At 40.8% G+C, this 25,497-nt stretch overlaps 71 non-coding genes across 71 annotated transcripts; 37 read left to right on the forward strand and 34 right to left on the reverse strand.

Moving 5' to 3' along the window:
* The first annotated feature begins 141 nt into the window (after positions 1 to 141).
* On the forward strand, positions 142 to 214 carry Trnav-cac (transfer RNA valine (anticodon CAC)). The gene has a single exon. It is a non-coding gene; the product is annotated as a tRNA-Val (tRNA).
* Positions 215 to 365: 151 nt separating this feature from the next.
* Trnar-ucu (transfer RNA arginine (anticodon UCU)) lies at positions 366 to 440 on the reverse strand. Its single transcript has one exon. It is a non-coding gene; the product is annotated as a tRNA-Arg (tRNA).
* A 1,162-nt stretch (positions 441 to 1,602) lies between these two features.
* Trnav-cac (transfer RNA valine (anticodon CAC)) lies at positions 1,603 to 1,675 on the forward strand. Its single transcript has one exon. It is a non-coding gene; the product is annotated as a tRNA-Val (tRNA).
* A 149-nt stretch (positions 1,676 to 1,824) lies between these two features.
* Positions 1,825 to 1,898, reverse strand: Trnar-ucu (transfer RNA arginine (anticodon UCU)). Its single transcript has one exon. It is a non-coding gene; the product is annotated as a tRNA-Arg (tRNA).
* Positions 1,899 to 2,093: 195 nt separating this feature from the next.
* Trnav-cac (transfer RNA valine (anticodon CAC)) lies at positions 2,094 to 2,166 on the forward strand. The gene has a single exon. It is a non-coding gene; the product is annotated as a tRNA-Val (tRNA).
* Positions 2,167 to 2,316: 150 nt separating this feature from the next.
* On the reverse strand, positions 2,317 to 2,390 carry Trnar-ucu (transfer RNA arginine (anticodon UCU)). The gene has a single exon. It is a non-coding gene; the product is annotated as a tRNA-Arg (tRNA).
* Positions 2,391 to 2,807: 417 nt separating this feature from the next.
* On the reverse strand, positions 2,808 to 2,881 carry Trnar-ucu (transfer RNA arginine (anticodon UCU)). Its single transcript has one exon. It is a non-coding gene; the product is annotated as a tRNA-Arg (tRNA).
* A 131-nt stretch (positions 2,882 to 3,012) lies between these two features.
* Positions 3,013 to 3,085, forward strand: Trnav-aac (transfer RNA valine (anticodon AAC)). The gene has a single exon. It is a non-coding gene; the product is annotated as a tRNA-Val (tRNA).
* Positions 3,086 to 3,502: 417 nt separating this feature from the next.
* On the forward strand, positions 3,503 to 3,575 carry Trnav-gac (transfer RNA valine (anticodon GAC)). Its single transcript has one exon. It is a non-coding gene; the product is annotated as a tRNA-Val (tRNA).
* Positions 3,576 to 3,988: 413 nt separating this feature from the next.
* Positions 3,989 to 4,061, forward strand: Trnav-cac (transfer RNA valine (anticodon CAC)). Its single transcript has one exon. It is a non-coding gene; the product is annotated as a tRNA-Val (tRNA).
* A 149-nt stretch (positions 4,062 to 4,210) lies between these two features.
* On the reverse strand, positions 4,211 to 4,284 carry Trnar-ucu (transfer RNA arginine (anticodon UCU)). Its single transcript has one exon. It is a non-coding gene; the product is annotated as a tRNA-Arg (tRNA).
* Positions 4,285 to 4,479: 195 nt separating this feature from the next.
* Trnav-cac (transfer RNA valine (anticodon CAC)) lies at positions 4,480 to 4,552 on the forward strand. Its single transcript has one exon. It is a non-coding gene; the product is annotated as a tRNA-Val (tRNA).
* A 150-nt stretch (positions 4,553 to 4,702) lies between these two features.
* Trnar-ucu (transfer RNA arginine (anticodon UCU)) lies at positions 4,703 to 4,776 on the reverse strand. The gene has a single exon. It is a non-coding gene; the product is annotated as a tRNA-Arg (tRNA).
* Positions 4,777 to 5,193: 417 nt separating this feature from the next.
* Trnar-ucu (transfer RNA arginine (anticodon UCU)) lies at positions 5,194 to 5,267 on the reverse strand. The gene has a single exon. It is a non-coding gene; the product is annotated as a tRNA-Arg (tRNA).
* Positions 5,268 to 5,398: 131 nt separating this feature from the next.
* Trnav-aac (transfer RNA valine (anticodon AAC)) lies at positions 5,399 to 5,471 on the forward strand. The gene has a single exon. It is a non-coding gene; the product is annotated as a tRNA-Val (tRNA).
* A 145-nt stretch (positions 5,472 to 5,616) lies between these two features.
* Positions 5,617 to 5,694, reverse strand: Trnar-ucu (transfer RNA arginine (anticodon UCU)). Its single transcript has one exon. It is a non-coding gene; the product is annotated as a tRNA-Arg (tRNA).
* A 680-nt stretch (positions 5,695 to 6,374) lies between these two features.
* Trnav-cac (transfer RNA valine (anticodon CAC)) lies at positions 6,375 to 6,447 on the forward strand. The gene has a single exon. It is a non-coding gene; the product is annotated as a tRNA-Val (tRNA).
* Positions 6,448 to 6,596: 149 nt separating this feature from the next.
* Positions 6,597 to 6,670, reverse strand: Trnar-ucu (transfer RNA arginine (anticodon UCU)). The gene has a single exon. It is a non-coding gene; the product is annotated as a tRNA-Arg (tRNA).
* Positions 6,671 to 6,865: 195 nt separating this feature from the next.
* Trnav-cac (transfer RNA valine (anticodon CAC)) lies at positions 6,866 to 6,938 on the forward strand. The gene has a single exon. It is a non-coding gene; the product is annotated as a tRNA-Val (tRNA).
* A 150-nt stretch (positions 6,939 to 7,088) lies between these two features.
* On the reverse strand, positions 7,089 to 7,162 carry Trnar-ucu (transfer RNA arginine (anticodon UCU)). Its single transcript has one exon. It is a non-coding gene; the product is annotated as a tRNA-Arg (tRNA).
* A 417-nt stretch (positions 7,163 to 7,579) lies between these two features.
* Trnar-ucu (transfer RNA arginine (anticodon UCU)) lies at positions 7,580 to 7,653 on the reverse strand. Its single transcript has one exon. It is a non-coding gene; the product is annotated as a tRNA-Arg (tRNA).
* A 131-nt stretch (positions 7,654 to 7,784) lies between these two features.
* On the forward strand, positions 7,785 to 7,857 carry Trnav-aac (transfer RNA valine (anticodon AAC)). Its single transcript has one exon. It is a non-coding gene; the product is annotated as a tRNA-Val (tRNA).
* Positions 7,858 to 8,002: 145 nt separating this feature from the next.
* Trnar-ucu (transfer RNA arginine (anticodon UCU)) lies at positions 8,003 to 8,080 on the reverse strand. Its single transcript has one exon. It is a non-coding gene; the product is annotated as a tRNA-Arg (tRNA).
* Positions 8,081 to 8,760: 680 nt separating this feature from the next.
* Trnav-cac (transfer RNA valine (anticodon CAC)) lies at positions 8,761 to 8,833 on the forward strand. The gene has a single exon. It is a non-coding gene; the product is annotated as a tRNA-Val (tRNA).
* A 149-nt stretch (positions 8,834 to 8,982) lies between these two features.
* Trnar-ucu (transfer RNA arginine (anticodon UCU)) lies at positions 8,983 to 9,056 on the reverse strand. Its single transcript has one exon. It is a non-coding gene; the product is annotated as a tRNA-Arg (tRNA).
* A 195-nt stretch (positions 9,057 to 9,251) lies between these two features.
* Trnav-cac (transfer RNA valine (anticodon CAC)) lies at positions 9,252 to 9,324 on the forward strand. Its single transcript has one exon. It is a non-coding gene; the product is annotated as a tRNA-Val (tRNA).
* A 150-nt stretch (positions 9,325 to 9,474) lies between these two features.
* Trnar-ucu (transfer RNA arginine (anticodon UCU)) lies at positions 9,475 to 9,548 on the reverse strand. Its single transcript has one exon. It is a non-coding gene; the product is annotated as a tRNA-Arg (tRNA).
* A 417-nt stretch (positions 9,549 to 9,965) lies between these two features.
* Trnar-ucu (transfer RNA arginine (anticodon UCU)) lies at positions 9,966 to 10,039 on the reverse strand. Its single transcript has one exon. It is a non-coding gene; the product is annotated as a tRNA-Arg (tRNA).
* A 131-nt stretch (positions 10,040 to 10,170) lies between these two features.
* Trnav-aac (transfer RNA valine (anticodon AAC)) lies at positions 10,171 to 10,243 on the forward strand. The gene has a single exon. It is a non-coding gene; the product is annotated as a tRNA-Val (tRNA).
* Positions 10,244 to 10,388: 145 nt separating this feature from the next.
* Positions 10,389 to 10,466, reverse strand: Trnar-ucu (transfer RNA arginine (anticodon UCU)). The gene has a single exon. It is a non-coding gene; the product is annotated as a tRNA-Arg (tRNA).
* A 680-nt stretch (positions 10,467 to 11,146) lies between these two features.
* Trnav-cac (transfer RNA valine (anticodon CAC)) lies at positions 11,147 to 11,219 on the forward strand. Its single transcript has one exon. It is a non-coding gene; the product is annotated as a tRNA-Val (tRNA).
* Positions 11,220 to 11,368: 149 nt separating this feature from the next.
* Trnar-ucu (transfer RNA arginine (anticodon UCU)) lies at positions 11,369 to 11,442 on the reverse strand. The gene has a single exon. It is a non-coding gene; the product is annotated as a tRNA-Arg (tRNA).
* Positions 11,443 to 11,637: 195 nt separating this feature from the next.
* Trnav-cac (transfer RNA valine (anticodon CAC)) lies at positions 11,638 to 11,710 on the forward strand. Its single transcript has one exon. It is a non-coding gene; the product is annotated as a tRNA-Val (tRNA).
* A 150-nt stretch (positions 11,711 to 11,860) lies between these two features.
* Positions 11,861 to 11,934, reverse strand: Trnar-ucu (transfer RNA arginine (anticodon UCU)). The gene has a single exon. It is a non-coding gene; the product is annotated as a tRNA-Arg (tRNA).
* A 417-nt stretch (positions 11,935 to 12,351) lies between these two features.
* Positions 12,352 to 12,425, reverse strand: Trnar-ucu (transfer RNA arginine (anticodon UCU)). The gene has a single exon. It is a non-coding gene; the product is annotated as a tRNA-Arg (tRNA).
* A 131-nt stretch (positions 12,426 to 12,556) lies between these two features.
* Positions 12,557 to 12,629, forward strand: Trnav-aac (transfer RNA valine (anticodon AAC)). The gene has a single exon. It is a non-coding gene; the product is annotated as a tRNA-Val (tRNA).
* Positions 12,630 to 12,774: 145 nt separating this feature from the next.
* Positions 12,775 to 12,852, reverse strand: Trnar-ucu (transfer RNA arginine (anticodon UCU)). The gene has a single exon. It is a non-coding gene; the product is annotated as a tRNA-Arg (tRNA).
* A 680-nt stretch (positions 12,853 to 13,532) lies between these two features.
* Positions 13,533 to 13,605, forward strand: Trnav-cac (transfer RNA valine (anticodon CAC)). Its single transcript has one exon. It is a non-coding gene; the product is annotated as a tRNA-Val (tRNA).
* A 149-nt stretch (positions 13,606 to 13,754) lies between these two features.
* On the reverse strand, positions 13,755 to 13,828 carry Trnar-ucu (transfer RNA arginine (anticodon UCU)). The gene has a single exon. It is a non-coding gene; the product is annotated as a tRNA-Arg (tRNA).
* A 195-nt stretch (positions 13,829 to 14,023) lies between these two features.
* Positions 14,024 to 14,096, forward strand: Trnav-cac (transfer RNA valine (anticodon CAC)). Its single transcript has one exon. It is a non-coding gene; the product is annotated as a tRNA-Val (tRNA).
* Positions 14,097 to 14,246: 150 nt separating this feature from the next.
* Trnar-ucu (transfer RNA arginine (anticodon UCU)) lies at positions 14,247 to 14,320 on the reverse strand. Its single transcript has one exon. It is a non-coding gene; the product is annotated as a tRNA-Arg (tRNA).
* Positions 14,321 to 14,737: 417 nt separating this feature from the next.
* Trnar-ucu (transfer RNA arginine (anticodon UCU)) lies at positions 14,738 to 14,811 on the reverse strand. The gene has a single exon. It is a non-coding gene; the product is annotated as a tRNA-Arg (tRNA).
* A 131-nt stretch (positions 14,812 to 14,942) lies between these two features.
* On the forward strand, positions 14,943 to 15,015 carry Trnav-aac (transfer RNA valine (anticodon AAC)). Its single transcript has one exon. It is a non-coding gene; the product is annotated as a tRNA-Val (tRNA).
* A 145-nt stretch (positions 15,016 to 15,160) lies between these two features.
* Trnar-ucu (transfer RNA arginine (anticodon UCU)) lies at positions 15,161 to 15,238 on the reverse strand. Its single transcript has one exon. It is a non-coding gene; the product is annotated as a tRNA-Arg (tRNA).
* Positions 15,239 to 15,918: 680 nt separating this feature from the next.
* Trnav-cac (transfer RNA valine (anticodon CAC)) lies at positions 15,919 to 15,991 on the forward strand. Its single transcript has one exon. It is a non-coding gene; the product is annotated as a tRNA-Val (tRNA).
* Positions 15,992 to 16,140: 149 nt separating this feature from the next.
* Trnar-ucu (transfer RNA arginine (anticodon UCU)) lies at positions 16,141 to 16,215 on the reverse strand. The gene has a single exon. It is a non-coding gene; the product is annotated as a tRNA-Arg (tRNA).
* Positions 16,216 to 16,409: 194 nt separating this feature from the next.
* On the forward strand, positions 16,410 to 16,482 carry Trnav-aac (transfer RNA valine (anticodon AAC)). Its single transcript has one exon. It is a non-coding gene; the product is annotated as a tRNA-Val (tRNA).
* Positions 16,483 to 16,894: 412 nt separating this feature from the next.
* On the forward strand, positions 16,895 to 16,967 carry Trnav-aac (transfer RNA valine (anticodon AAC)). The gene has a single exon. It is a non-coding gene; the product is annotated as a tRNA-Val (tRNA).
* Positions 16,968 to 17,118: 151 nt separating this feature from the next.
* Positions 17,119 to 17,192, reverse strand: Trnar-ucu (transfer RNA arginine (anticodon UCU)). The gene has a single exon. It is a non-coding gene; the product is annotated as a tRNA-Arg (tRNA).
* Positions 17,193 to 17,386: 194 nt separating this feature from the next.
* On the forward strand, positions 17,387 to 17,459 carry Trnav-aac (transfer RNA valine (anticodon AAC)). Its single transcript has one exon. It is a non-coding gene; the product is annotated as a tRNA-Val (tRNA).
* A 412-nt stretch (positions 17,460 to 17,871) lies between these two features.
* On the forward strand, positions 17,872 to 17,944 carry Trnav-cac (transfer RNA valine (anticodon CAC)). The gene has a single exon. It is a non-coding gene; the product is annotated as a tRNA-Val (tRNA).
* A 151-nt stretch (positions 17,945 to 18,095) lies between these two features.
* Trnar-ucu (transfer RNA arginine (anticodon UCU)) lies at positions 18,096 to 18,169 on the reverse strand. Its single transcript has one exon. It is a non-coding gene; the product is annotated as a tRNA-Arg (tRNA).
* A 679-nt stretch (positions 18,170 to 18,848) lies between these two features.
* Positions 18,849 to 18,921, forward strand: Trnav-cac (transfer RNA valine (anticodon CAC)). Its single transcript has one exon. It is a non-coding gene; the product is annotated as a tRNA-Val (tRNA).
* A 150-nt stretch (positions 18,922 to 19,071) lies between these two features.
* On the reverse strand, positions 19,072 to 19,146 carry Trnar-ucu (transfer RNA arginine (anticodon UCU)). The gene has a single exon. It is a non-coding gene; the product is annotated as a tRNA-Arg (tRNA).
* Positions 19,147 to 19,825: 679 nt separating this feature from the next.
* Positions 19,826 to 19,898, forward strand: Trnav-aac (transfer RNA valine (anticodon AAC)). Its single transcript has one exon. It is a non-coding gene; the product is annotated as a tRNA-Val (tRNA).
* Positions 19,899 to 20,049: 151 nt separating this feature from the next.
* Positions 20,050 to 20,123, reverse strand: Trnar-ucu (transfer RNA arginine (anticodon UCU)). Its single transcript has one exon. It is a non-coding gene; the product is annotated as a tRNA-Arg (tRNA).
* Positions 20,124 to 20,317: 194 nt separating this feature from the next.
* Positions 20,318 to 20,390, forward strand: Trnav-aac (transfer RNA valine (anticodon AAC)). The gene has a single exon. It is a non-coding gene; the product is annotated as a tRNA-Val (tRNA).
* A 411-nt stretch (positions 20,391 to 20,801) lies between these two features.
* On the forward strand, positions 20,802 to 20,874 carry Trnav-aac (transfer RNA valine (anticodon AAC)). Its single transcript has one exon. It is a non-coding gene; the product is annotated as a tRNA-Val (tRNA).
* Positions 20,875 to 21,025: 151 nt separating this feature from the next.
* Trnar-ucu (transfer RNA arginine (anticodon UCU)) lies at positions 21,026 to 21,099 on the reverse strand. Its single transcript has one exon. It is a non-coding gene; the product is annotated as a tRNA-Arg (tRNA).
* Positions 21,100 to 21,293: 194 nt separating this feature from the next.
* Trnav-aac (transfer RNA valine (anticodon AAC)) lies at positions 21,294 to 21,366 on the forward strand. Its single transcript has one exon. It is a non-coding gene; the product is annotated as a tRNA-Val (tRNA).
* A 411-nt stretch (positions 21,367 to 21,777) lies between these two features.
* Trnav-aac (transfer RNA valine (anticodon AAC)) lies at positions 21,778 to 21,850 on the forward strand. Its single transcript has one exon. It is a non-coding gene; the product is annotated as a tRNA-Val (tRNA).
* Positions 21,851 to 22,001: 151 nt separating this feature from the next.
* On the reverse strand, positions 22,002 to 22,075 carry Trnar-ucu (transfer RNA arginine (anticodon UCU)). The gene has a single exon. It is a non-coding gene; the product is annotated as a tRNA-Arg (tRNA).
* Positions 22,076 to 22,269: 194 nt separating this feature from the next.
* On the forward strand, positions 22,270 to 22,342 carry Trnav-aac (transfer RNA valine (anticodon AAC)). Its single transcript has one exon. It is a non-coding gene; the product is annotated as a tRNA-Val (tRNA).
* Positions 22,343 to 22,754: 412 nt separating this feature from the next.
* Positions 22,755 to 22,827, forward strand: Trnav-aac (transfer RNA valine (anticodon AAC)). Its single transcript has one exon. It is a non-coding gene; the product is annotated as a tRNA-Val (tRNA).
* A 151-nt stretch (positions 22,828 to 22,978) lies between these two features.
* On the reverse strand, positions 22,979 to 23,052 carry Trnar-ucu (transfer RNA arginine (anticodon UCU)). The gene has a single exon. It is a non-coding gene; the product is annotated as a tRNA-Arg (tRNA).
* Positions 23,053 to 23,731: 679 nt separating this feature from the next.
* On the forward strand, positions 23,732 to 23,804 carry Trnav-cac (transfer RNA valine (anticodon CAC)). Its single transcript has one exon. It is a non-coding gene; the product is annotated as a tRNA-Val (tRNA).
* Positions 23,805 to 24,212: 408 nt separating this feature from the next.
* Positions 24,213 to 24,285, forward strand: Trnav-aac (transfer RNA valine (anticodon AAC)). Its single transcript has one exon. It is a non-coding gene; the product is annotated as a tRNA-Val (tRNA).
* A 414-nt stretch (positions 24,286 to 24,699) lies between these two features.
* Positions 24,700 to 24,772, forward strand: Trnav-cac (transfer RNA valine (anticodon CAC)). Its single transcript has one exon. It is a non-coding gene; the product is annotated as a tRNA-Val (tRNA).
* Positions 24,773 to 24,922: 150 nt separating this feature from the next.
* On the reverse strand, positions 24,923 to 24,996 carry Trnar-ucu (transfer RNA arginine (anticodon UCU)). Its single transcript has one exon. It is a non-coding gene; the product is annotated as a tRNA-Arg (tRNA).
* A 195-nt stretch (positions 24,997 to 25,191) lies between these two features.
* On the forward strand, positions 25,192 to 25,264 carry Trnav-cac (transfer RNA valine (anticodon CAC)). Its single transcript has one exon. It is a non-coding gene; the product is annotated as a tRNA-Val (tRNA).
* Positions 25,265 to 25,414: 150 nt separating this feature from the next.
* Positions 25,415 to 25,488, reverse strand: Trnar-ucu (transfer RNA arginine (anticodon UCU)). Its single transcript has one exon. It is a non-coding gene; the product is annotated as a tRNA-Arg (tRNA).
* Between the last annotated feature and the right edge of the window lie 9 nt (positions 25,489 to 25,497).

Genomic DNA, 25,497 nt, shown 5'->3' on the forward strand with positions numbered 1-25,497 from the left:
GTAACAAAATTATCCCTTGCCCGATGTTTTAAATGATTCTTTCCAGACATGTCGGTGTCCATTACTTCTATATTGAGTTGGAAAACAACCAGATTTCTTAAGGCAACCACTGGACAGCGATTGACCGAATCTTTCCATGTGGTTTCCGTAGTGTAGTGGTTATCACGTTTGCCTCACACGCGAAAGGTCCCCAGTTCGAGCCTGGGCGGAAACAAACTTTTCTTTGTTCTCTGAGATTTGAAGTATCTGTATTATATTTCAATTCCTAGACTCGTTTTCTTGATTTAGCTTTTACAACCTTACAGAAAAATCGAATTTGTTTTTTACTTCAAAAACATAGTTTTATGATGGGACAATAAAAATTACATCCCTGCCGGGACTCGAACCCGGAACCTCTGGATTTAGAAGTCCAGCGCGCTAATCCATTGCGCCACAGAGACATTGGGAACTCTATCAAATTCTCTGTGACTTGCAATGTCACAATTTGTGACAAAATTATCGCTTGCCCGATGTTCCAAATGATTCTTTCCAGACATGTCGGTGTCCACTAGTTCTATTTTGTGTTGGAAAACAACCAGGTTTTTTAGGCAACCGTCAAACTACTGGACGGCGATTAACCGAATCTTACCATGTGGTTTCCGTAGTGTAGTGGTTATCACGTTCGCCTAACACGCGAAAGGTCCCCAGTTAAGCCTGGGCGGAAACAAACTTTTCTCAGTTTTCTGAGATTTAAAGTATCTGCATTATATTTCAATAGCTAGACTCATTTTCTTGGTTTAGATTTTACAACCTTCAAGAAAAATCAAATTTGTTTTTGCTTCAAAAAGATCGTTTAATGACATGACAATGAAAAGTACATCCCTGCCGGGACTCGAACCCTGAATTAGAAGTCCAGCGCGCTAATCCATTGCGCCACAGAGACATTGGGAACTCTATCAAATTCTCCGTGACTTGCAGCGTCACAGTTTGTGACAAAATTATCGCTTGCTCAATGTTTCAAATGATTCTTTCCAGACATGCCGGTGTCCATTACTTCTATATTGAGTAGGAAAACAACCAGTTTTTTTAGGCAACCGTCAAACTACTGGACGGCGTTTAACCGAATCTTACCATGTGGTTTCCGTAGTGTAGTGGTTATCACGTTCGCCTAACACGCGAAAGGTCCCCAGTTAAGCCTGGGCGGAAACAAAATTTTCTCAGTTTTCTGAGATTTAAAGTATCTGCATTATATTTCAATAGCTAGACTCATTTTCTTGGTTTAGATTTTACAACCTTCCAGAAAAATCAAATGTGTTTTTTTACTTCAAAAAGATCGTTTAATGACATGACAATGAAAAGTACATCCCTGCCGGGACTCGAACCCCTGGATTAGAAGTCCAGCGCGCTAATCCATTGCGCCACAGAGACATTGGGAACTCTATCAAATTCTCTGTGACTTGCAATGTCACAATTTGTGACAAAATTATCGCTTTCCCGATCTTTCAAATCATTCTTTCCAGACATGCCGGTGTCCATTACTTCTATATTGAGTTGGAAAACAACCAGATTCCTTAAGCCAACCACCTAACTACTGGACGGCGATTAAGCGAACCTTTCCATGTGGTTTCCGTAGTGTAGTGGTCATCACGTTCGCCTCACACGCAAAAGGTCCCCAGTTCGAGCCTGGGCGGAAACAAACTTTTCTTTGTTCTCTGAGTTTGAAGTATCTGTATTATATTTCAATTCCTAGACTCGTTTTCTTGATTTAGCTTTTACAAACTTACAGAAAAATCAAATTTGTTTTTACTTCAAAAACATAGTTTTATGATGTGAAAATAAAAAGTACATCCCTGCCGGGACTCGAACCCGGAACCTCTGGATTAGAAGTCCAGCGCGCTAATCCATTGCGCCACAGAGACGTTGGGAACTCTATCAAATTCTCTGTGACTTCCAATGTCACACTTTGTGACAAAATTATCGCTTGCCCGACGTTTCAAATGATTCTTTCCAGACATGTCGGTGCCCACTAGTTCTATATTGAGTTGGAAAACAACCAGATTTCTGAAGGCAACCACCAAACTATTTGACGACGATTATCCGAATCTTTCCATGTGGTTTCCGTTGTGTAGTGGTTATCACGTTCGCCTCACACGCGAAAGGTCCTCAGTTCGAGCCTGGGCGGAAACAAACTTTTCTTTTTCATCTGAGTTTGAAGTATCTGTATTATATTTCAATTCCTAGACTCGTTTTCTTGATTTAGCTTTTACTACCTTCCAGAAAAATCAAATTTGTTGTTTACTTCAAAAACATAGTTTTATGATGTGACAATAAAAAGTACATCCCTGCCGGGACTCGAACCCGGAACCTCTGGATTAGAAGTCCAGCGCGCTAATCCATTGCGCCACAGAGATGTTGGGAACGCTATCAAATTCTCTGTGACTTCCAATGTCACAATTTGTGAAAAAAATATCGCTTGCCCGACGTTTCAAATGATTCTTTCCAGACATGTCGGTGTCCACTAGTTCTATTTTGTGTTGGAAAACAACCAGGTTTTTTAGGCAACCGTCAAACTACTGGACGGCGATTAACCGAATCTTACCATGTGGTTTCCGTAGTGTAGTGGTTATCACGTTCGCCTAACACGCGAAAGGTCCCCAGTTAAGCCTGGGCGGAAACAAACTTTTCTCTGTTTTCGGAGATTTAAAATTTCTCCATTATATTTCAATAGCTAGACTCATTGCCTTGGTTTAGCTTTTACAACCTTACAGAAAAATCAAATTTGTTTTTTACTTCAAAAACATAGTTTAATGACATGACAATGAAAAGTACATCCCTGCCGGGACTCGAACCCGGAACCTCTGGATTAGAAGTCCAGCGCGCTAATCCATTACGGCACAGAGACATTGGGAACTCTATCAAATTCTCTGTGACTTGCAATGTCACAATTTGTGACAAATTCAGTTAGAAAACAACCAGATTTCTTAAGGCAACCACCAAACTACTGGACGGCGATTAAGCGAACCTTTCCATGTGGTTTCCGTAATGTAGTGGTTATCACGTTCGCCGAACACGCGAAAGGTCCCCAGTTCGAACCTGGGCGGAAACAAACTTTTCTTTGTTCTCTGAGTTTGAGGTATCTGTATTATATTTCAATTCCTAGACTCGTTTTCTTGATTTAGCTTTTACAACCTTACAGAAAAATCAAATTTGTTTTTACTTCAAAAACATAGTTTTATGATGTGACAATAAAAAGTACAACCCTGCCGGTACTCCAACCCGGAACCTCTGGATTAGAAGTCCAGCGCGCTTATCCATTGCGCCACAGAGACGTTGGGAACTCTATCAAATTCTCTGTGACTTGCAATTTCACAATTTGTGACAAAATTATCGCTTGCCCGATGTTTTAAATGATTCTTTCCAGACATGTCGGTGTCCATTAGTTCTATTTTGTGTTGGAAAACAACCAGGTTTTTTAGGCAACCGTCAAACTACTGGACGGCGATTAAGCGAATCTTACCATGCGGTTTCCGTAGTGTAGTGGTTATCACGTTCCCCTGACACGCGAAAGGTCCCCAGTTCGAGCCTGAGCGGAAACAAACTTTTCTCTGTTTTCTGAGATTTAAAGTATCTGCATTACATTTCAATAGCTAGACTCATTTTCTTGGTTTAGATTTTACAACCTTCAAGAAAAATCAAATTTGTTTTTTACTTCAAAAAGATCGTTTAATGACATGACAATGAAAAGTAAATCCCTGCCGGGACTCGAATTCCCGGATTAGAAGTCCAGCGCGCTAATCCATTGCGCCACAGAGACATTGGGAACTCTATCAAATTCTCTGTGACTTCCAATGTCACACTTTGTGACAAAATTATCGCTTGCCCGACGTTTCAAATGATTCTTTCCCGACATGTCGGTGCCCACTAGTTCGATATTGAGTTGGAAAACAACCAGATTTCGTAAGGCAACCACCAAACTACTTGACGACGATTATCCGAATCTTACCATGTGGTTTCCGTAGTGTAGTGGTTATCACGTTCGCCTCACACGCGAAAGGTCCCCAGTTCGAGCCTGGGCGGAAACAAACTTTTCTTTGTTCTCTGAGTTTGAGGTATCTGTATTATATTTCAATTCCTAGACCCATTTTCTTGATTTAGCTTTTACAAACTTACAGAAAAATCAAATTTGTTTTTACTTCAAAAACATAGTTTTATGATGTGAAAATAAAAAGTACATCCCTGCCGGGACTCGAACCCGGAACCTCTGGATTAGAAGTCCAGCGCGCTAATCCATTGCGCCACAGAGACGTTGGGAACTCTATCAAATTCTCTGTGACTTCCAATGTCACACTTTGTGACAAAATTATCGCTTGCCCGACGTTTCAAATGATTCTTTCCAGACATGTCGGTGCCCACTAGTTCTATATTGAGTTGGAAAACAACCAGATTTCTGAAGGCAACCACCAAACTATTTGACGACGATTATCCGAATCTTTCCATGTGGTTTCCGTTGTGTAGTGGTTATCACGTTCGCCTCACACGCGAAAGGTCCCCAGTTCGAGCCTGGGCGGAAACAAACTTTTCTTTTTGATCTGAGTTTGAAGTATCTGTATTATATTTCAATTCCTAGACTCGTTTTCTTGATTTAGCTTTTACAACCTTCCAGAAAAATCAAATTTGTTGTTTACTTCAAAAACATAGTTTTATGATGTGACAATAAAAAGTACATCCCTGCCGGGACTCGAACCCGGAACCTCTGGATTAGAAGTCCAGCGCGCTAATCCATTGCGCCACAGAGATGTTGGGAACGCTATCAAATTCTCTGTGACTTCCAATGTCACAATTTGTGAAAAAAATATCGCTTGCCCGACGTTTCAAATGATTCTTTCCGGACATGTCGGTGTCCACTAGTTCTATTTTGTGTTGGAAAACAACCAGGTTTTTTAGGCAACCGTCAAACTACTGGACGGCGTTTAACCGAATCTTACCATGTGGTTTCCGTAGTGTAGTGGTTATCACGTTCGCCTAACACGCGAAAGGTCCCCAGTTAAGCCTGGGCGGAAACAAACTTTTCTCTGTTTTCGGAGATTTAAAATTTCTCCATTATATTTCAATAGCTAGACTCATTGCCTTGGTTTAGCTTTTACAACCTTACAGAAAAATCAAATTTGTTTTTTACTTCAAAAAGATCGTTTAATGACATGACAATGAAAAGTACATCCCTGCCGGGACTCGAACCCGGAACCTCCGGATTAGAAGTCCTGCGCGCTAATCCATTACGCCACAGAGACATTGGGAACTCTATCAAATTCTCTGTGACTTGCAATGTCACAATTTGTGACAAATTCAGTTAGAAAACAACCAGATTTCTTAAGGCAACCACCAAACTACTGGACGGCGATTAAGCGAACCTTTCCATGTGGTTTCCGTAATGTAGTGGTTATCACGTTCGCCGAACACGCGAAAGGTCCCCAGTTCGAACCTGGGCGGAAACAAACTTTTCTTTGTTCTCTGAGTTTGAGGTATCTGTATTATATTTCAATTCCTAGACTCGTTTTCTTGATTTAGCTTTTACAACCTTACAGAAAAATCAAATTTGTTTTTACTTCAAAAACATAGTTTTATGATGTGACAATAAAAAGTACAACCCTGCCGGGACTCCAACCCGGAACCTCTGGATTAGAAGTCCAGCGCGCTTATCCATTGCGCCACAGAGACGTTGGGAACTCTATCAAATTCTCTGTGACGTGCAATGTCACAATTTGTGACAAAATTATCGCTTGCCCGATGTTTTAAATGATTCTTTCCAGACATGTCGGTGTCCATTAGTTCTATTTTGTGTTGGAAAACAACCAGGTTTTTTAGGCAACCGTCAAACTACTGGACGGCGATTAAGCGAATCTTACCATGCGGTTTCCGTAGTGTAGTGGTTATCACGTTCCCCTAACACGCGAAAGGTCCCCAGTTCGAGCCTGAGCGGAAACAAACTTTTCTCTGTTTTCTGAGATTCAATGTATCTGCATTACATTTCAATAGCTAGACTCATTTTCTTGGTTTAGATTTTACAACCTTCAAGAAAAATCAAATTTGTTTTTTACTTCAAAAAGATCGTTTGATGACATGACAATGAAAAGTAAATCCCTGCCGGGACTCGAATTCCCGGATTAGAAGTCCAGCGCGCTAATCCATTGCGCCACAGAGACATTGGGAACTCTATCAAATTCTCTGTGACTTCCAATGTCACACTTTGTGACAAAATTATCGCTTGCCCGACGTTTCAAATGATTCTTTCCAGACATGTCGGTGCCCACTAGTTCGATATTGAGTTGGAAAACAACCAGATTTCTTAAGGCAACCACCAAACTACTTGACGACGATTATCCGAATCTTACCATGTGGTTTCCGTAGTGTAGTGGTTATCACGTTCGCCTCACACGCGAAAGGTCCCCAGTTCGAGCCTGGGCGGAAACAAACTTTTCTTTGTTCTCTTAATTTGAAGTATCTGTATTATATTTCAATTCCTAGACCCATTTTCTTGATTTAGCTTTTACAAACTTACAGAAAAATCAAATTTGTTTTTACTTCAAAAACATAGTTTTATGATGTGAAAATAAAAAGTACATCCCTGCCGGGACTCGAACCCGGAACCTCTGGATTAGAAGTCCAGCGCGCTAATCCATTGCGCCACAGAGACGTTGGGAACTCTATCAAATTCTCTGTGACTTCCAATGTCACACTTTGTGACAAAATTATCGCTTGCCCGACGTTTCAAATGATTCTTTCCAGACATGTCGGTGCCCATTAGTTCTATATTGAGTTGGAAAACAACCAGATTTCTGAAGGCAACCACCAAACTATTTGACGACGATTATCCGAATCTTTCCATGTGGTTTCCGTTGTGTAGTGGTTATCACGTTCGCCTCACACGCGAAAGGTCCCCAGTTCGAGCCTGGGCGGAAACAAACTTTTCTTTTTGATCTGAGTTTGAAGTATCTGTATTATATTTCAATTCCTAGACTCGTTTTCTTGATTTAGCTTTTACAACCTTCCAGAAAAATCAAATTTGTTGTTTACTTCAAAAACATAGTTTTATGATGTGACAATAAAAAGTACATCCCTGCCGGGACTCGAACCCGGAACCTCTGGATTAGAAGTCCAGCGCGCTAATCCATTGCGCCACAGAGATGTTGGGAACGCTATCAAATTCTCTGTGACTTCCAATGTCACAATTTGTGAAAAAAATATCGCTTGCCCGACGTTTCAAATGATTCTTTCCAGACATGTCGGTGTCCACTAGTTCTATTTTGTGTTGGAAAACAACCAGGTTTTTTAGGCAACCGTCAAACTACTGGACGGCGTTTAACCGAATCTTACCATGTGGTTTCCGTAGTGTAGTGGTTATCACGTTCGCCTAACACGCGAAAGGTCCCCAGTTAAGCCTGGGCGGAAACAAACTTTTCTCTGTTTTCGGAGATTTAAAATTTCTCCATTATATTTCAATAGCTAGACTCATTGCCTTGGTTTAGCTTTTACAACCTTCAAGAAAAATCAAATTTGTTTTTTACTTCAAAAACATAGTTTAATGACATGACAATGAAAAGTACATCCCTGCCGGGACTCGAACCCGGAACCTCCGGATTAGAAGTCCTGCGCGCTAATCCATTACGCCACAGAGACATTGGGAACTCTATCAAATTCTCTGTGACTTGCAATGTCACAATTTGTGACAAATTCAGTTAGAAAACAACCAGATTTCTTAAGGCAACCACCAAACTACTGGACGGCGATTAAGCGAACCTTTCCATGTGGTTTCCGTAATGTAGTGGTTATCACGTTCGCCGAACACGCGAAAGGTCCCCAGTTCGAACCTGGGCGGAAACAAACTTTTCTTTGTTCTCTGAGTTTGAGGTATCTGTATTATATTTCAATTCCTAGACTCGTTTTCTTGATTTAGCTTTTACAACCTTACAGAAAAATCAAATTTGTTTTTACTTCAAAAACATAGTTTTATGATGTGACAATAAAAAGTACAACCCTGCCGGGACTCCAACCCGGAACCTCTGGATTAGAAGTCCAGCGCGCTTATCCATTGCGCCACAGAGACGTTGGGAACTCTATCAAATTCTCTGTGACTTGCAATGTCACAATTTGTGACAAAATTATCGCTTGCCCGATGTTTTAAATGATTCTTTCTAGACATGTCGGTGTCCATTAGTTCTATTTTGTGTTGGAAAACAATCAGGTTTTTTAGGCAACCGTCAAACTACTGGACGGCGATTAAGCGAATCTTACCATGCGGTTTCCGTAGTGTAGTGGTTATCACGTTCCCCTAACACGCGAAAGGTCCCCAGTTCGAGCCTGAGCGGAAACAAACTTTTCTCTGTTTTCTGAGATTCAAAGTATCTGCATTACATTTCAATAGCTAGACTCATTTTCTTGGTTTAGATTTTACAACCTTCAAGAAAAATCAAATTTGTTTTTTACTTCAAAAAGATCGTTTGATGACATGACAATGAAAAGTAAATCCCTGCCGGGACTCGAATTCCCGGATTAGAAGTCCAGCGCGCTAATCCATTGCGCCACAGAGACATTGGGAACTCTATCAAATTCTCTGTGACTTCCAATGTCACACTTTGTGACAAAATTATCGCTTGCCCGACGTTTCAAATGATTCTTTCCAGACATGTCGGTGCCCACTAGTTCGATATTGAGTTGGAAAACAACCAGATTTCTTAAGGCAACCACCAAACTACTTGACGACGATTATCCGAATCTTACCATGTGGTTTCCGTAGTGTAGTGGTTATCACGTTCGCCTCACACGCGAAAGGTCCCCAGTTCGAGCCTGGGCGGAAACAAACTTTTCTTTGTTCTCTGAGTTTGAAGTATCTGTATTATATTTCAATTCCTAGACCCATTTTCTTGATTTAGCTTTTACAAACTTACAGAAAAATCAAATTTGTTTTTACTTCAAAAACATAGTTTTATGATGTGAAAATAAAAAGTACATCCCTGCCGGGACTCGAACCCGGAACCTCTGGATTAGAAGTCCAGCGCGCTAATCCATTGCGCCACAGAGACGTTGGGAACTCTATCAAATTCTCTGTGACTTCCAATGTCACACTTTGTGACAAAATTATCGCTTGCCCGACGTTTCAAATGATTCTTTCCAGACATGTCGGTGCCCACTAGTTCTATATTGAGTTGGAAAACAACCAGATTTCTGAAGGCAACCACCAAACTATTTGACGACGATTATCCGAATCTTTCCATGTGGTTTCCGTTGTGTAGTGGTTATCACGTTCGCCTCACACGCGAAAGGTCCCCAGTTCGAGCCTGGGCGGAAACAAACTTTTCTTTTTGATCTGAGTTTGAAGTATCTGTATTATATTTCAATTCCTAGACTCGTTTTCTTGATTTAGCTTTTACAACCTTCCAGAAAAATCAAATTTGTTGTTTACTTCAAAAACATAGTTTTATGATGTGACAAGAAAAAGTACATCCCTGCCGGGACTCGAACCCGGAACCTCTGGATTAGAAGTCCAGCGCGCTAATCCATTGCGCCACAGAGATGTTGGGAACGCTATCAAATTCTCTGTGACTTCCAATGTCACAATTTGTGAAAAAAATATCGCTTGCCCGACGTTTCAAATGATTCTTTCCAGACATGTCGGTGTCCACTAGTTCTATTTTGTGTTGGAAAACAACCAGGTTTTTTAGGCAACCGTCAAACTACTGGACGGCGTTTAACCGAATCTTACCATGTGGTTTCCGTAGTGTAGTGGTTATCACGTTCGCCTAACACGCGAAAGGTCCCCAGTTAAGCCTGGGCGGAAACAAACTTTTCTCTGTTTTCGGAGATTTAAAATTTCTCCATTATATTTCAATAGCTAGACTCATTGCCTTGGTTTAGCTTTTACAACCTTACAGAAAAATCAAATTTGTTTTTTACTTCAAAAACATAGTTTAATGACATGACAATGAAAAGTACATCCCTGCCGGGACTCGAACCCGGAACCTCCGGATTAGAAGTCCTGCGCGCTAATCCATTACGCCACAGAGACATTGGGAACTCTATCAAATTCTCTGTGACTTGCAATGTCACAATTTGTGACAAATTCAGTTAGAAAACAACCAGATTTCTTAAGGCAACCACCAAACTACTGGACGGCGATTAAGCGAACCTTTCCATGTGGTTTCCGTAATGTAGTGGTTATCACGTTCGCCGAACACGCGAAAGGTCCCCAGTTCGAACCTGGGCGGAAACAAACTTTTCTTTGTTCTCTGAGTTTGAGGTATCTGTATTATATTTCAATTCCTAGACTCGTTTTCTTGATTTAGCTTTTACAACCTTACAGAAAAATCAAATTTGTTTTTACTTCAAAAACATAGTTTTATGATGTGACAATAAAAAGTACAACCCTGCCGGGACTCCAACCCGGAACCTCTGGATTAGAAGTCCAGCGCGCTTATCCATTGCGCCACAGAGACGTTGGGAACTCTATCAAATTCTCTGTGACTTGCAATGTCACAATTTGTGACAAAATTATCGCTTGCCCGATGTTTTAAATGATTCTTTCCAGACATGTCGGTGTCCATTAGTTCTATTTTGTGTTGGAAAACAACCAGGTTTTTTAGGCAACCGTCAAACTACTGGACGGCGATTAAGCGAATCTTACCATGCGGTTTCCGTAGTGTAGTGGTTATCACGTTCCCCTAACACGCGAAAGGTCCCCAGTTCGAGCCTGAGCGGAAACAAACTTTTCTCTGTTTTCTGAGATTTAAAGTATCTGCATTACATTTCAATAGCTAGACTCATTTTCTTGGTTTAGATTTTACAACCTTCAAGAAAAATCAAATTTGTTTTTTACTTCAAAAAGATCGTTTGATGACATGACAATGAAAAGTAAATCCCTGCCGGGACTCGAATTCCCGGATTAGAAGTCCAGCGCGCTAATCCATTGCGCCACAGAGACATTGGGAACTCTATCAAATTCTCTGTGACTTCCAATGTCACACTTTGTGACAAAATTATCGCTTGCCCGACGTTTCAAATGATTCTTTCCAGACATGTCGGTGCCCACTAGTTCGATATTGAGTTGGAAAACAACCAGATTTCTTAAGGCAACCACCAAACTACTTGACGACGATTATCCGAATCTTACCATGTGGTTTCCGTAGTGTAGTGGTTATCACGTTCGCCTCACACGCGAAAGGTCCCCAGTTCGAGCCTGGGCGGAAACAAACTTTTCTTTGTTCTCTGAGTTTGAAGTATCTGTATTATATTTCAATTCCTAGACCCATTTTCTTGATTTAGCTTTTACAAACTTACAGAAAAATCAAATTTGTTTTTACTTCAAAAACATAGTTTTATGATGTGAAAATAAAAAGTACATCCCTGCCGGGACTCGAACCCGGAACCTCTGGATTAGAAGTCCAGCGCGCTAATCCATTGCGCCACAGAGACGTTGGGAACTCTATCAAATTCTCTGTGACTTCCAATGTCACACTTTGTGACAAAATTATCGCTTGCCCGACGTTTCAAATGATTCTTTCCAGACATGTCGGTGCCCATTAGTTCTATATTGAGTTGGAAAACAACCAGATTTCTGAAGGCAACCACCAAACTATTTGACGACGATTATCCGAATCTTTCCATGTGGTTTCCGTTGTGTAGTGGTTATCACGTTCGCCTCACACGCGAAAGGTCCCCAGTTCGAGCCTGGGCGGAAACAAACTTTTCTTTTTGATCTGAGTTTGAAGTATCTGTATTATATTTCAATTCCTAGACTCGTTTTCTTGATTTAGCTTTTACAACCTTCCAGAAAAATCAAATTTGTTGTTTACTTCAAAAACATAGTTTTATGATGTGACAATAAAAAGTACATCCCTGCCGGGACTCGAACCCGGAACCTCTGGATTAGAAGTCCAGCGCGCTAATCCATTGCGCCACAGAGATGTTGGGAACGCTATCAAATTCTCTGTGACTTCCAATGTCACAATTTGTGAAAAAAATATCGCTTGCCCGACGTTTCAAATGATTCTTTCCAGACATGTCGGTGTCCACTAGTTCTATTTTGTGTTGGAAAACAACCAGGTTTTTTAGGCAACCGTCAAACTACTGGACGGCGTTTAACCGAATCTTACCATGTGGTTTCCGTAGTGTAGTGGTTATCACGTTCGCCTAACACGCGAAAGGTCCCCAGTTAAGCCTGGGCGGAAACAAACTTTTCTCTGTTTTCGGAGATTTAAAATTTCTCCATTATATTTCAATAGCTAGACTCATTGCCTTGGTTTAGCTTTTACAACCTTCAAGAAAAATCAAATTTGTTTTTTACTTCAAAAACATAGTTTAATGACATGACAATGAAAAGTACATCCCTGCCGGGACTCGAACCCGGAACCTCCGGATTAGAAGTCCTGCGCGCTAATCCATTACGCCACAGAGACATTGGGAACTCTATCAAATTCTCTGTGACTTGCAATGTCACAATTTGTGACAAATTCAGTTAGAAAACAACCAGATTTCTTAAGGCAACCACCAAACTACTGGACGGCGATTAAGCGAACCTTTCCATGTGGTTTCCGTAATGTAGTGGTTATCACGTTCGCCGAACACGCGAAAGGTCCCCAGTTCGAACCTGGGCGGAAACAAACTTTTCTTTGTTCTCTGAGTTTGAGGTATCTGTATTATATTTCAATTCCTAGACTCGTTTTCTTGATTTAGCTTTTACAACCTTACAGAAAAATCAAATTTGTTTTTACTTCAAAAACATAGTTTTATGATGTGACAATAAAAAGTACAACCCTGCCGGGACTCCAACCCGGAACCTCTGGATTAGAAGTCCAGCGCGCTTATCCATTGCGCCACAGAGACGTTGGGAACTCTATCAAATTCTCTGTGACTTGCAATGTCACAATTTGTGACAAAATTATCGCTTGCCCGATGTTTTAAATGATTCTTTCCAGACATGTCGGTGTCCATTAGTTCTATTTTGTGTTGGAAAACAATCAGGTTTTTTAGGCAACCGTCAAACTACTGGACGGCGATTAAGCGAATCTTACCATGCGGTTTCCGTAGTGTAGTGGTTATCACGTTCCCCTAACACGCGAAAGGTCCCCAGTTCGAGCCTGAGCGGAAACAAACTTTTCTCTGTTTTCTGAGATTCAAAGTATCTGCATTACATTTCAATAGCTAGACTCATTTTCTTGGTTTAGATTTTACAACCTTCAAGAAAAATCAAATTTGTTTTTTACTTCAAAAAGATCGTTTGATGACATGACAATGAAAAGTAAATCCCTGCCGGGACTCGAATTCCCGGATTAGAAGTCCAGCGCGCTAATCCATTGCGCCACAGAGACATTGGGAACTCTATCAAATTCTCTGTGACTTCCAATGTCACACTTTGTGACAAAATTATCGCTTGCCCGACGTTTCAAATGATTCTTTCCAGACATGTCGGTGCCCACTAGTTCGATATTGAGTTGGAAAACAACCAGATTTCTTAAGGCAACCACCAAACTACTTGACGACGATTATCCGAATCTTACCATGTGGTTTCCGTAGTGTAGTGGTTATCACGTTCGCCTCACACGCGAAAGGTCCCCAGTTCGAGCCTGGGCGGAAACAAACTTTTCTTTGTTCTCTGAGTTTGAAGTATCTGTATTATATTTCAATTCCTAGACCCATTTTCTTGATTTAGCTTTTACAAACTTACAGAAAAATCAAATTTGTTTTTACTTCAAAAACATAGTTTTATGATGTGAAAATAAAAAGTACATCCCTGCCGGGACTCGAACCCGGAACCTCTGGATTAGAAGTCCAGCGCGCTAATCCATTGCGCCACAGAGACGTTGGGAACTCTATCAAATTCTCTGTGACTTCCAATGTCACACTTTGTGACAAAATTATCGCTTGCCCGACGTTTCAAATGATTCTTTCCAGACATGTCGGTGCCCACTAGTTCTATATTGAGTTGGAAAACAACCAGATTTCTGAAGGCAACCACCAAACTATTTGACGACGATTATCCGAATCTTTCCATGTGGTTTCCGTTGTGTAGTGGTTATCACGTTCGCCTCACACGCGAAAGGTCCCCAGTTCGAGCCTGGGCGGAAACAAACTTTTCTTTTTGATCTGAGTTTGAAGTATCTGTATTATATTTCAATTCCTAGACTCGTTTTCTTGATTTAGCTTTTACAACCTTCCAGAAAAATCAAATTTGTTGTTTACTTCAAAAACATAGTTTTATGATGTGACAATAAAAAGTACATCCCTGCCGGGACTCGAACCCGGAACCTCTGGATTAGAAGTCCAGCGCGCTAATCCATTGCGCCACAGAGATGTTGGGAACGCTATCAAATTCTCTGTGACTTCCAATGTCACAATTTGTGAAAAAAATATCGCTTGCCCGACGTTTCAAATGATTCTTTCCAGACATGTCGGTGTCCACTAGTTCTATTTTGTGTTGGAAAACAACCAGGTTTTTTAGGCAACCGTCAAACTACTGGACGGCGTTTAACCGAATCTTACCATGTGGTTTCCGTAGTGTAGTGGTTATCACGTTCGCCTAACACGCGAAAGGTCCCCAGTTAAGCCTGGGCGGAAACAAACTTTTCTCTGTTTTCGGAGATTTAAAATTTCTCCATTATATTTCAATAGCTAGACTCATTGCCTTGGTTTAGCTTTTACAACCTTACAGAAAAATCAAATTTGTTTTTTACTTCAAAAACATAGTTTAATGACATGACAATGAAAAGTACATCCCTGCCGGGACTCGAACCCGGAACCTCCGGATTAGAAGTCCTGCGCGCTAATCCATTACGCCACAGAGACATTGGGAACTCTATCAAATTCTCTGTGACTTGCAATGTCACAATTTGTGACAAATTCAGTTAGAAAACAACCAGATTTCTTAAGGCAACCACCAAACTACTGGACGGCGATTAAGCGAACCTTTCCATGTGGTTTCCGTAATGTAGTGGTTATCACGTTCGCCGAACACGCGAAAGGTCCCCAGTTCGAACCTGGGCGGAAACAAACTTTTCTTTGTTCTCTGAGTTTGAGGTATCTGTATTATATTTCAATTCCTAGACTCGTTTTCTTGATTTAGCTTTTACAACCTTACAGAAAAATCAAATTTGTTTTTACTTCAAAAACATAGTTTTATGATGTGACAATAAAAAGTACAACCCTGCCGGGACTCCAACCCGGAACCTCTGGATTAGAAGTCCAGCGCGCTTATCCATTGCGCCACAGAGACGTTGGGAACTCTATCAAATTCTCTGTGACTTGCAATGTCACAATTTGTGACAAAATTATCGCTTGCCCGATGTTTTAAATGATTCTTTCCAGACATGTCGGTGTCCATTAGTTCTATTTTGTGTTGGAAAACAACCAGGTTTTTTAGGCAACCGTCAAACTACTGGACGGCGATTAAGCGAATCTTACCATGCGGTTTCCGTAGTGTAGTGGTTATCACGTTCCCCTAACACGCGAAAGGTCCCCAGTTCGAGCCTGAGCGGAAACAAACTTTTCTCTGTTTTCTGAGATTTAAAGTATCTGCATTACATTTCAATAGCTAGACTCATTTTCTTGGTTTAGATTTTACAACCTTCAAGAAAAATCAAATTTGTTTTTTACTTCAAAAAGATCGTTTAATGACATGACAATGAAAAGTAAATCCCTGCCGGGACTCGAACTCCCGGATTAGAAGTCCAGCGCGCTAATCCATTGCGCCACAGAGACATTGGGAACTCTATCAAATTCTCTGTGACTTCCAATGTCACACTTTGTGACAAAATTATCGCTTGCCTGACGTTTCAAATGATTCTTTCCAGACATGTCGGTGCCCACTAGTTCGATATTGAGTTGGAAAACAACCAGATTTCTTAAGGCAACCACCAAACTACTTGACGACGATTATCCGAATCTTACCATGTGGTTTCCGTAGTGTAGTGGTTATCACGTTCGCCTCACACGCGAAAGGTCCCCAGTTCGAGCCTGGGCGGAAACAAACTTTTCTTTGTTCTCTGAGTTTGAAGTATCTGTATTATATTTCAATTCCTAGACCCATTTTCTTGATTTAGCTTTTACAACCTTACAGAAAAATCAAATTTGTTTTTACTTCAAAAACATAGTTTTATGATGTGACAAGAAAAAGTACATCCCTGCCGGGACTCGAACCCGGAACCTCTGGATTTAGAAGTCCAGCGCGCTAATCCATTGCGCCACAGAGACATTGGGAACTCTATCAAATTCTCTGTGACTTGCAATGTCACAATTTGTGACAAAATTATCGCTTGCCCGATGTTCCAAATGATTCTTTCCAGACATGTCGGTGTCCACTAGTTCTATTTTGTGTTGGAAAACAACCAGGTATTTTAGGCAACCGTCAAACTACTGGACGGCGATTAACCGAATCTTACCATGTGGTTTCCGTAGTGTAGTGGTTATCACGTTCGCCTAACACGCGAAAGGTCCACAGTTCGAGCCTGGGCGGAAACAAACTTTTCTCAGTTTTCTGAGATTTAAAGTATCTGCATTATATTTCAATAGCTAGACTCATTTTCTTGGTTTAGATTTTACAACCTTCAAGAAAAATCAAATTTGTTTTTGCTCCAAAAAGATCGTTTAATGACATGACAATGAAAAGTACATCCCTGCCGGGACTCGAACCCCTGAATTAGAAGTCCAGCGCGCTAATCCATTGCGCCACAGAGACGTTGGGAACTCTATCAAATTCTCTGTGACTTGCAGTGTCACAATTTGTGACAAAATTATCGCTTGCTCAATGTTTCAAATGATTCTTTCCAGACATGCCGGTGTCCATTACTTCTATATTGAGTTGGAAAACAACCAGATTTCTTAAGGCAACCACCAAACTACTGGACGGCGATTAAGCGAATCTTTTCATATGGTTTCCGTAGTGTAGTGGTTATCACGTTCGCCTAACACGCGAAAGGTCCCCAGTTCGAGCCTGGGCGGAAACAAACTTTTCTTTGTTCTCTGAGATTTATAGTATCTGCATTATATTTCAATAGCTAGACTCTTTTTCTTGGTTTAGATTTTACAACCATCAAGAAAAATCAAATTTGTTTTTTACTTCAAAAAGATCGTTTGATGACATGACAATGAAAAGTACATCCCTGCCGGGACTCCAACCCGGAAACTCTGGATTAGAAGTCCAGCGCGCTAACCCATTGCGCCACAGAGACGTTGAGAACTCTATCAAATTCTCTGTGACTTGCAATGTCACAATTTTTGACAAAATTATCGCTTGCCCGATGTTCCAAATGATTCTTTCCAGACATGTCGGTGTCCACTAGTTCTATTTTGTGTTGGAAAACAACCAGGTTTTTTAGGCAACCGTCAAATTACTGGACGGCGATTAACCGAATCTTTTCATATGGTTTCCGTAGTGTAGTGGTTATCACGTTCGCCTAACACGCGAAAGGTCCACAGTTCGAGCCTGGGCGGAAACAAACTTTTCTCAGTTTTCTGAGATTTAAAGTATCTGCATTATATTTCAATAGCTAGACTCATTTTCTTGGTTTAGATTTTACAACCTTCAAGAAAAATCAAATTTGTTTTTGCTTCAAAAAGATCGTTTAATGACATGACAATGAAAAGTACATCCCTGCCGGGACTCGAACCCCTGAATTAGAAGTCCAGCGCGCTAATCCATTGCGCCACAGAGACGTTGGGAACTCTATCAAATTCTCTGTGACTTGCAGTGTCACAATTTTTGACAAAATTATCGCTTGCTCAATGTTTCAAATGATTCTTTTCAGACATGCCAGTGTCCATTACTTCTATATTGAGTTGGAAAACAACCAGATTTCTTAAGGCAACCACCAAACTACTGGACGGCGATTAAGCGAATCTTTTCATATGGTTTCCGTAGTGTAGTGGTTATCACGTTCGCCTCACACGCGAAAGGTCCCCAGTTCGAGCCTGGGCGGAAACAAACTTTTCTTTGTTCTCTGAGATTTAAAGTATCTGCATTATATTTCAATAGCTAGACTCATTTTCTTGGTTTAGATTTTACAACCTTTAAGAAAAATCAAATTTGTTTTTTACTTCAGAAAGATCGTTTGATGACATGACAATGAAAAGTACATCCCTGCCGGGACTCGAACCCGGAAACTCTGGATTAGAAGTCCAGCGCGCTAATCCATTGCGCCACAGAGACGTTGAGAACTCTATCAAATTCTCTGTGACTTGCAATGTCACAATTTTTGACAAAATTATCGCTTGCCCGATGTTCCAAATGATTCTTTCCAGACATGTCGGTGTCCACTAGTTCTATTTTGTGTTGGAAAACAACCAGGTTTTTTAGGCAACCGTCAAATTACTGGGCGGCGATTAACCGAATCTTACATGTGGTTTCCGTAGTGTAGTGGTTATCACGTTCGCCTAACACGCGAAAGGTCCCCAGTTAAGCCTGGGCGGAAACAAACTTTTCTCTGTTTTCTGAGATTTAAAGTATCTGCATTATATTTCAATAGCTAGACTCATTTTCTTGGTTTAGATTTTACAACCTTCCAGAAAAATCAAATGTGTTTTTTTACTTCAAAAAGATCGTTTAATGACATGACAATGAAAAGTACATCCCTGCCGGGACTCGAACCCCTGGATTAGAAGTCCAACGCCCTAATCCATTGCGCCACAGAGACGTTGGGAACTCTATCAAATTCTCTGTGACTTGCAGTGTCACAGTTTGTGACAAAATTATCGCTTGCTCAATGTTTCAAATGATTCTTTCCAGACATGCCGGTGTCCATTACTTCTATATTGAGTTGGAAAACAACCACATTTCTTAAGGCAACCACCAAACTACTTGACGACGATTATCCGAATCTTACCATGTGGTTTCCGTAGTGTAGTGGTTATCACGTTCGCTTCACACGCGAAAGGTCCCCAGTTCGAGCCTGGGCGGAAACAAACTTTTCTTTGTTCTCTGAGTTTGAAGTATCTGTATTATATTTCAATTCCTAGACCCATTTTCTTGATTTAGCTTTTACAACCTTACAGAAAAATCAAATTTGTTGTTTACTTCAAAAACATAGTTTTATGATGTGACAAGAAAAAGTACATCCCTGCCGGGACTCCAACCCGGAACCTCTGGATTTAGAAGTCCAGCGCGCTAATCCATTGCGCCACAGAGACATTGGGAACTCTATCAAATTCTCTCTGGCTTGCAATGTCAGAATTTGTGACAAAATTATCGCTTGCCCGATGTTCCAAATGATTCTTTCCAGACATGTCGGTGTCCACTAGTTCTATTTTGTGTTGGAAAACAACCAGGTATTTTAGGCAACCGTCAAACTACTGGACGGCGATTAACCGAATCTTACCATGTGGTTTCCGTAGTGTAGTGGTTATCACGTTCGCCTAACACGCGAAAGGTCCACTGTTCGAGCCTGGGCCGAAACAAACTTTTCTCAGTTTTCTGAGATTTAAAGTATCTGCATTATATTTCAATAGCTAGACTCATTTTCTTGGTTTAGATTTTACAACCTTCAAGAAAAATCAAATTGGTTTTTGCTTCAAAAAGATCGTTTAATGACATGACAATGAAAAGTACATCCCTGCCGGGACTCGAACCCCTGAATTAGAAGTCCAGCGCGCTAATCCATTGCGCCACAGAGACGTTGGGAACTCTATCAAATTCTCTGTGACTTGCAGTGTCACAGTTTGTGACAAAATTATCGCTTGCTCAATGTTTCAAATGATTCTTTCCAGACATGCCGGTGTCCATTACTTCTATATTGAGTTGGAAAACAACCAGATTTCTTAAGGCAACCACCAAACTACTGGACGGCGATTAAGCGAATCTTTTCATATGGTTTCCGTAGTGTAGTGGTTATCACGTTCGCCTAACACGCGAAAGGTCCCCAGTTCGAGCCTGGGCGGAAACAAACTTTTCTTTGTTCTCTGAGATTTATAGTATCTGCATTATATTTCAATAGCTAGACTCATTTTCTTGGTTTAGATTTTACAACCTTTAAGAAAAATCAAATTTGTTTTTTACTTCAAAAAGATCGTTTGATGACATGACAATGAAAAGTACATCCCTGCCGGGACTCCAACCCGGAAACTCTGGATTAGAAGTCCAGCGCGCTAATCCATTGCGCCACAGAGACGTTGAGAACTCTATCAAATTCTCTGTGACTTGTAATGTCACAATTTTTGACAAAATTATCGCTTGCCCGATGTTCCAAATGATTCTTTCCAGACATGTCGGTGTCCACTAGTTCTATTTTGAGTTGGAAAACAACCCGGTTTTTTAGGCAACCGTCAAATTACTGGACGGCGATTAACCGAATCTTTTCATATGGTTTCCGTAGTGTAGTGGTTATCACGTTCGCCTAACACGCGAAAGGTCCACAGTTCGAGCCTGGGCGGAAACAAACTTTTCTCAGTTTTCTGAGATTTAAAGTATCTGCATTATATTTCAATAGCTAGACTCATTTTCTTGGTTTAGATTTTACAACCTTCAAGAAAAATCAAATTTGTTTTTGCTTCAAAAAGATCGTTTAATGACATGACAATGAAAAGTACATCCCTGCCGGGACTCGAACCCCTGAATTAGAAGTCCAGCGCGCTAATCCATTGCGCCACAGAGACGTTGGGAACTCTATCAAATTCTCTGTGACTTGCAGTGTCACAATTTGTGACAAAATTATCGCTTGCTCAATGTTTCAAATGATTCTTTCCAGACATGTCGGTGTCCACTAGTTCTATTTTGAGTTGGAAAACAACCCGGTTTTTTAGGCAACCGTCAAATTACTGGACGGCGATTAACCGAATCTTTTCATATGGTTTCCGTAGTGTAGTGGTTATCACGTTCGCCTAACACGCGAAAGGTCCCCAGTTCGAGCCTGGGCGGAAACAAACTTTTCTTTGTTCTCTGAGATTTAAAGTATCTGCATTATATTTCAATAGCTAGACTCATTTTCTTGATTTAGATTTTACAACCTTTAAGAAAAATCAAATTTGTTTTTTACTTCAAAAAGATCGTTTGATGACATGACAATGAAAAGTACATCCCTGCCGGGACTCCAACCCGGAAACTCTGGATTAGAAGTCCAGCGCGCTAATCCATTGCGCCACAGAGACGTTGAGAACTCTATCAAATTCTCTGTGACTTGCAATGTCACAATTTTTGACAAAATTATCGCTTGCCCGATGTTCCAAATGATTCTTTCCAGACATGTCGGTGTCCACTAGTTCTATTTTGAGTTGGAAAACAACCCGGTTTTTTAGGCAACCGTCAAATTACTGGACGGCGATTAACCGAATCTTTTCATATGGTTTCCGTAGTGTAGTGGTTATCACGTTCGCCTAACACGCGAAAGGTCCACAGTTCGAGCCTGGGCGGAAACAAACTTTTCTCAGTTTTCTGAGATTTAAAGTATCTGCATTATATTTCAATAGCTAGACTCATTTTCTTGGTTTAGATTTTACAACCTTCAAGAAAAATCAAATTTGTTTTTGCTTCAAAAAGATCGTTTAATGACATGACAATGAAAAGTACATCCCTGCCGGGACTCGAACCCCTGAATTAGAAGTCCAGCCCGCTAATCCATTGCGCCACAGAGACGTTGGGAACTCTATCAAATTCTCTGTGACTTGCAGTGTCACAATTTGTGACAAAATTATCGCTTGCTCAATGTTTCAAATGATTCTTTCCAGACATGTCGGTGTCCATTAGTTCTATTTTGAGTTGGAAAACAACCCGGTTCTTTAGGCAACCGTCAAATTACTGGACGGCGATTAACCGAATCTTTTCATATGGTTTCCGTAGTGTAGTGGTTATCACGCTCGCCTAACACGCGAAAGGTCCCCAGTTCGAGCCTGGGCGGAAACAAACTTTTCTTTGTTCTCTGAGATTTATAGTATCTGCATTATATTTCAATAGCTAGACTCATTTTCTTGGTTTAGATTTTACAACCTTTAAGAAAAATCAAATTTGTTTTTTACTTCAAAAAGATCGTTTGATGACATGACAATGAAAAGTACATCCCTGCCGGGACTCCAACCCGGAAACTCTGGATTAGAAGTCCAGCGCGCTAATCCATTGCGCCACAGAGACGTTGAGAACTCTATCAAATTCTCTGTGACTTGCAATGTCACAATTTTTGACAAAATTATCGCTTGCCCGATGTTCCAAATGATTCTTTCCAGACATGTCGGTGTCCACTAGTTCTATTTTGTGTTGGAAAACAACCCGGTTTTTTAGGCAACCGTCAAATTACTGGACGGCGATTAACCAAATCTTTTCATATGGTTTCCGTAGTGTAGTGGTTATCACGTTCGCCTAACACGCGAAAGGTCCACAGTTCGAGCCTGGGCGGAAACAAACTTTTCTCAGTTTTCTGAGATTTAAAGTATCTGCATTATATTTCAATAGCTAGACTCATTTTCTTGGTTTAGATTTTACAACCTTCAAGAAAAATCAAATTTGTTTTTGCTTCAAAAAGATCGTTTAATGACATGACAATGAAAAGTACATCCCTGCCGGGACTCGAACCCCTGAATTAGAAGTCCAGCGCGCTAATCCATTGCGCCACAGAGACGTTGGGAACTCTATCAAATTCTCTGTGACTTGCAGTGTCACAATTTGTGACAAAATTATCGCTTGCTCAATGTTTCAAATGATTCTTTCCAGACATGCCGGTGTCCATTACTTCTATATTGAGTTGGAAAACAACCAGATTTCTTAAGGCAACCACCAAACTACTGGACGGCGATTAAGCGAATCTTTTCATATGGTTTCCGTAGTGTAGTGGTTATCACGTTCGCCTAACACGCGAAAGGTCCCCAGTTCGAGCCTGGGCGGAAACAAACTTTTCTTTGTTCTCTGAGATTTAAAGTATCTGCATTACATTTCAATAGCTAGACTCATTTTCTTGGTTTAGATTTTACAACCTTTAAGAAAAATCAAATTTGTTTTTTACTTCAAAAAAATCGTTTGATGACATGACAATGAAAAGTACATCCCAGCCGGGACTCCAACCCGGAAACTCTGGATTAGAAGTCCAGCGCGCTAATCCATTGCGCCACAGAGACGTTGAGAACTCTATCAAATTCTCTGTGACTTGCAATGTCACAATTTTTGACAAAATTATCGCTTGCCCGATGTTCCAAATGATTCTTTCCAGACATGTCGGTGTCCACTAGTTCTATTTTGTGTTGGAAAACAACCAGGTTTTTTAGGCAACCGTCAAATTACTGGACGGCGATTAACCGAATCTTACATGTGGTTTCCGTAGTGTAGTGGTTATCACGCTCGCCTAACACGCGAAAGGTCCGCAGTTAAGCCTGGGCGGAAACAAACTTTTCTCTGTTTTCTGAGATTTAAAATATCTGCATTATATTTCAATAGCTAGACTCATTTTCTTGGTTTAGATTTTACAACCTTCCAGAAAAATCAAATGTGTTTTTTTACTTCAAAAAGATCGTTTAATGACATGACAATGAAAAGTACATCCCTGCCGGGACTCGAACCCCTGGATTAGAAGTCCAACGCCCTAATCCATTGCGCCACAGAGACATTGGGAACTCTATCAAATTCTCTGTGACTTGCAATGTCACAATTTGTGACAAAATTATCGCTTGCCCGATGTTTCAAATCATTCTTTCCAGACATGTCGGTGCCCACTAGTTCTATATTGAGTTGGAAAACAACCAGATTTCTTAAGGCAACCACCAAACTACTTGACGACGATTATCCGAATCTTTCCATGTGGTTTCCGTTGTGTAGTGGTTATCACGTTCGCCTCACACGCGAAAGGTCCCCAGTTCGTGCCTGGGCGGAAATAAACTTTTCTTTATTTGCTGAGGTTCGAGGTATTTGCATTATAGTTCAATCGCTAGACTCATGTTCTTGGTTTAGCTTTTACAACCTTCCAGAAATATCAAATTTATTTTTACTTCAAAAAAACGTTTAACGACATGACAATGAAAAGAACAACCCTGCCGGGAATCGAACCCCCGGATTAGAAGTCCTGCGCGCTAATCCACTACGCCACAGAGATTGGGACCTCTATCAAATTCTCTGTGACTTGCAATGTCACAATTTGTGACAAAATTATCGCTTGCCCGATGTTTCAAATCATTCTTTCCAGACATGTCGGTGTCCATTAGTTCTATTTTGTGTTGGAAAACAGCCAGGTTTTTTAGGCAACCGTCAAACTACTGGACGGCGATTAACCGAATCTTACCATGCGGTTTCCGTAGTGTAGTGGTTATCACGTTCGCCTAACACGCGAAAGGTCCCCAGTTCGAGCCTGAGCGGAAACAAACTTTTCTCTGTTTTCTGAGATTTATGGTATCTGCATTATATTTCAATTTGCTAGACTCATTTTCTTGGTTTAGATTTTACAACCTTCAAGAAAAATCAAATTTGTTTTTTACTTCAAAAAGATCGTTTAATGACATGACAATGAAAAGTACATCCCTGCCGGGACTCGAACCCCCGGATTAGAAGTGCAGCGCGCTAATCCATTGCGCCACAGAGACATTGGGAACTCTATCAAATTCTCTGTGACTTCCAATGTCACACTTTGTGACAAAATTATCGCTTGCCCGACGTTTCAAATGATTCTTTCCAGACATGTCGGTGCCCACTAGTTCTATATTGAGTTGGAAAACAACCAGATTTCTTAAGGCAACCACCAAACTACTTGACGACGATTATCCGAATCTTTCCATGTGGTTTCCGTTGTGTAGTGGTTATCACGTTCGCCTCACACGCGAAAGGTCCCCAGTTCGTGCCTGGGCGGAAACAAACTTTTCTTTGTTCTCTGAGTTTGAGGTATCTGTATTATATTTCAATTCCTAGACTCGTTTTCTTGATTTAGCTTTTACAACCTTACAGAAAAATCGAATTTGTTTTTTACTTCAAAAACATAGTTTTATGATGTGAAAATAAAAAGTACATCCCTGCCGGGACTCGAACCCGGAACCTTTGGATTAGAAGTCCAGCGCGCTAATCCATTGCGCCACAGAGACGTTGGGAACTCTATCAAATTCTCTGTGACTTCCAATGTCACACTTTGTGACAAAATTATCGCTTGCCCGACGTTTCAAATGATTTATTCCAGACATGTCGGTGCCCACTAGTTCTATATTGAGTTGGAAAACAACCAGATTTGTTAAGGCAACCACCAAACTACTTGACGACGCTTATCCGAATCTTTCCATGTGGTTTCCGTTGTGTAGTGGTTATCACGTTCGCCTCACACGCGAAAGGTCCCCATTTCGAGGCTGGGCGGAAACAAACTTTTCTTTGTTCTCTGAGTTTGAAGTAACTGTATTATATTTCAATTCCTAGACTCGTTTTCTTGATTTAGCTTTTACAACCTTACAGAAAAATCAAATTGGTTGTTTACTTCAAAAACATAGTTTGATGATGTGACAATAAAAAGTACATCCCTGCCGGGACTCCAACCCGGAAACTCTGGATTAGAAGTCCAGCGCGCTAATCCATTGCGCCACAGAGACGTTGAGAAC

Source organism: Phallusia mammillata, chromosome 6 (genome assembly GCF_965637545.1).
Source record: "Phallusia mammillata chromosome 6, kaPhaMamm4.hap1.1, whole genome shotgun sequence".
NCBI classification, from domain to species: domain Eukaryota; kingdom Metazoa; phylum Chordata; class Ascidiacea; order Phlebobranchia; family Ascidiidae; genus Phallusia; species Phallusia mammillata.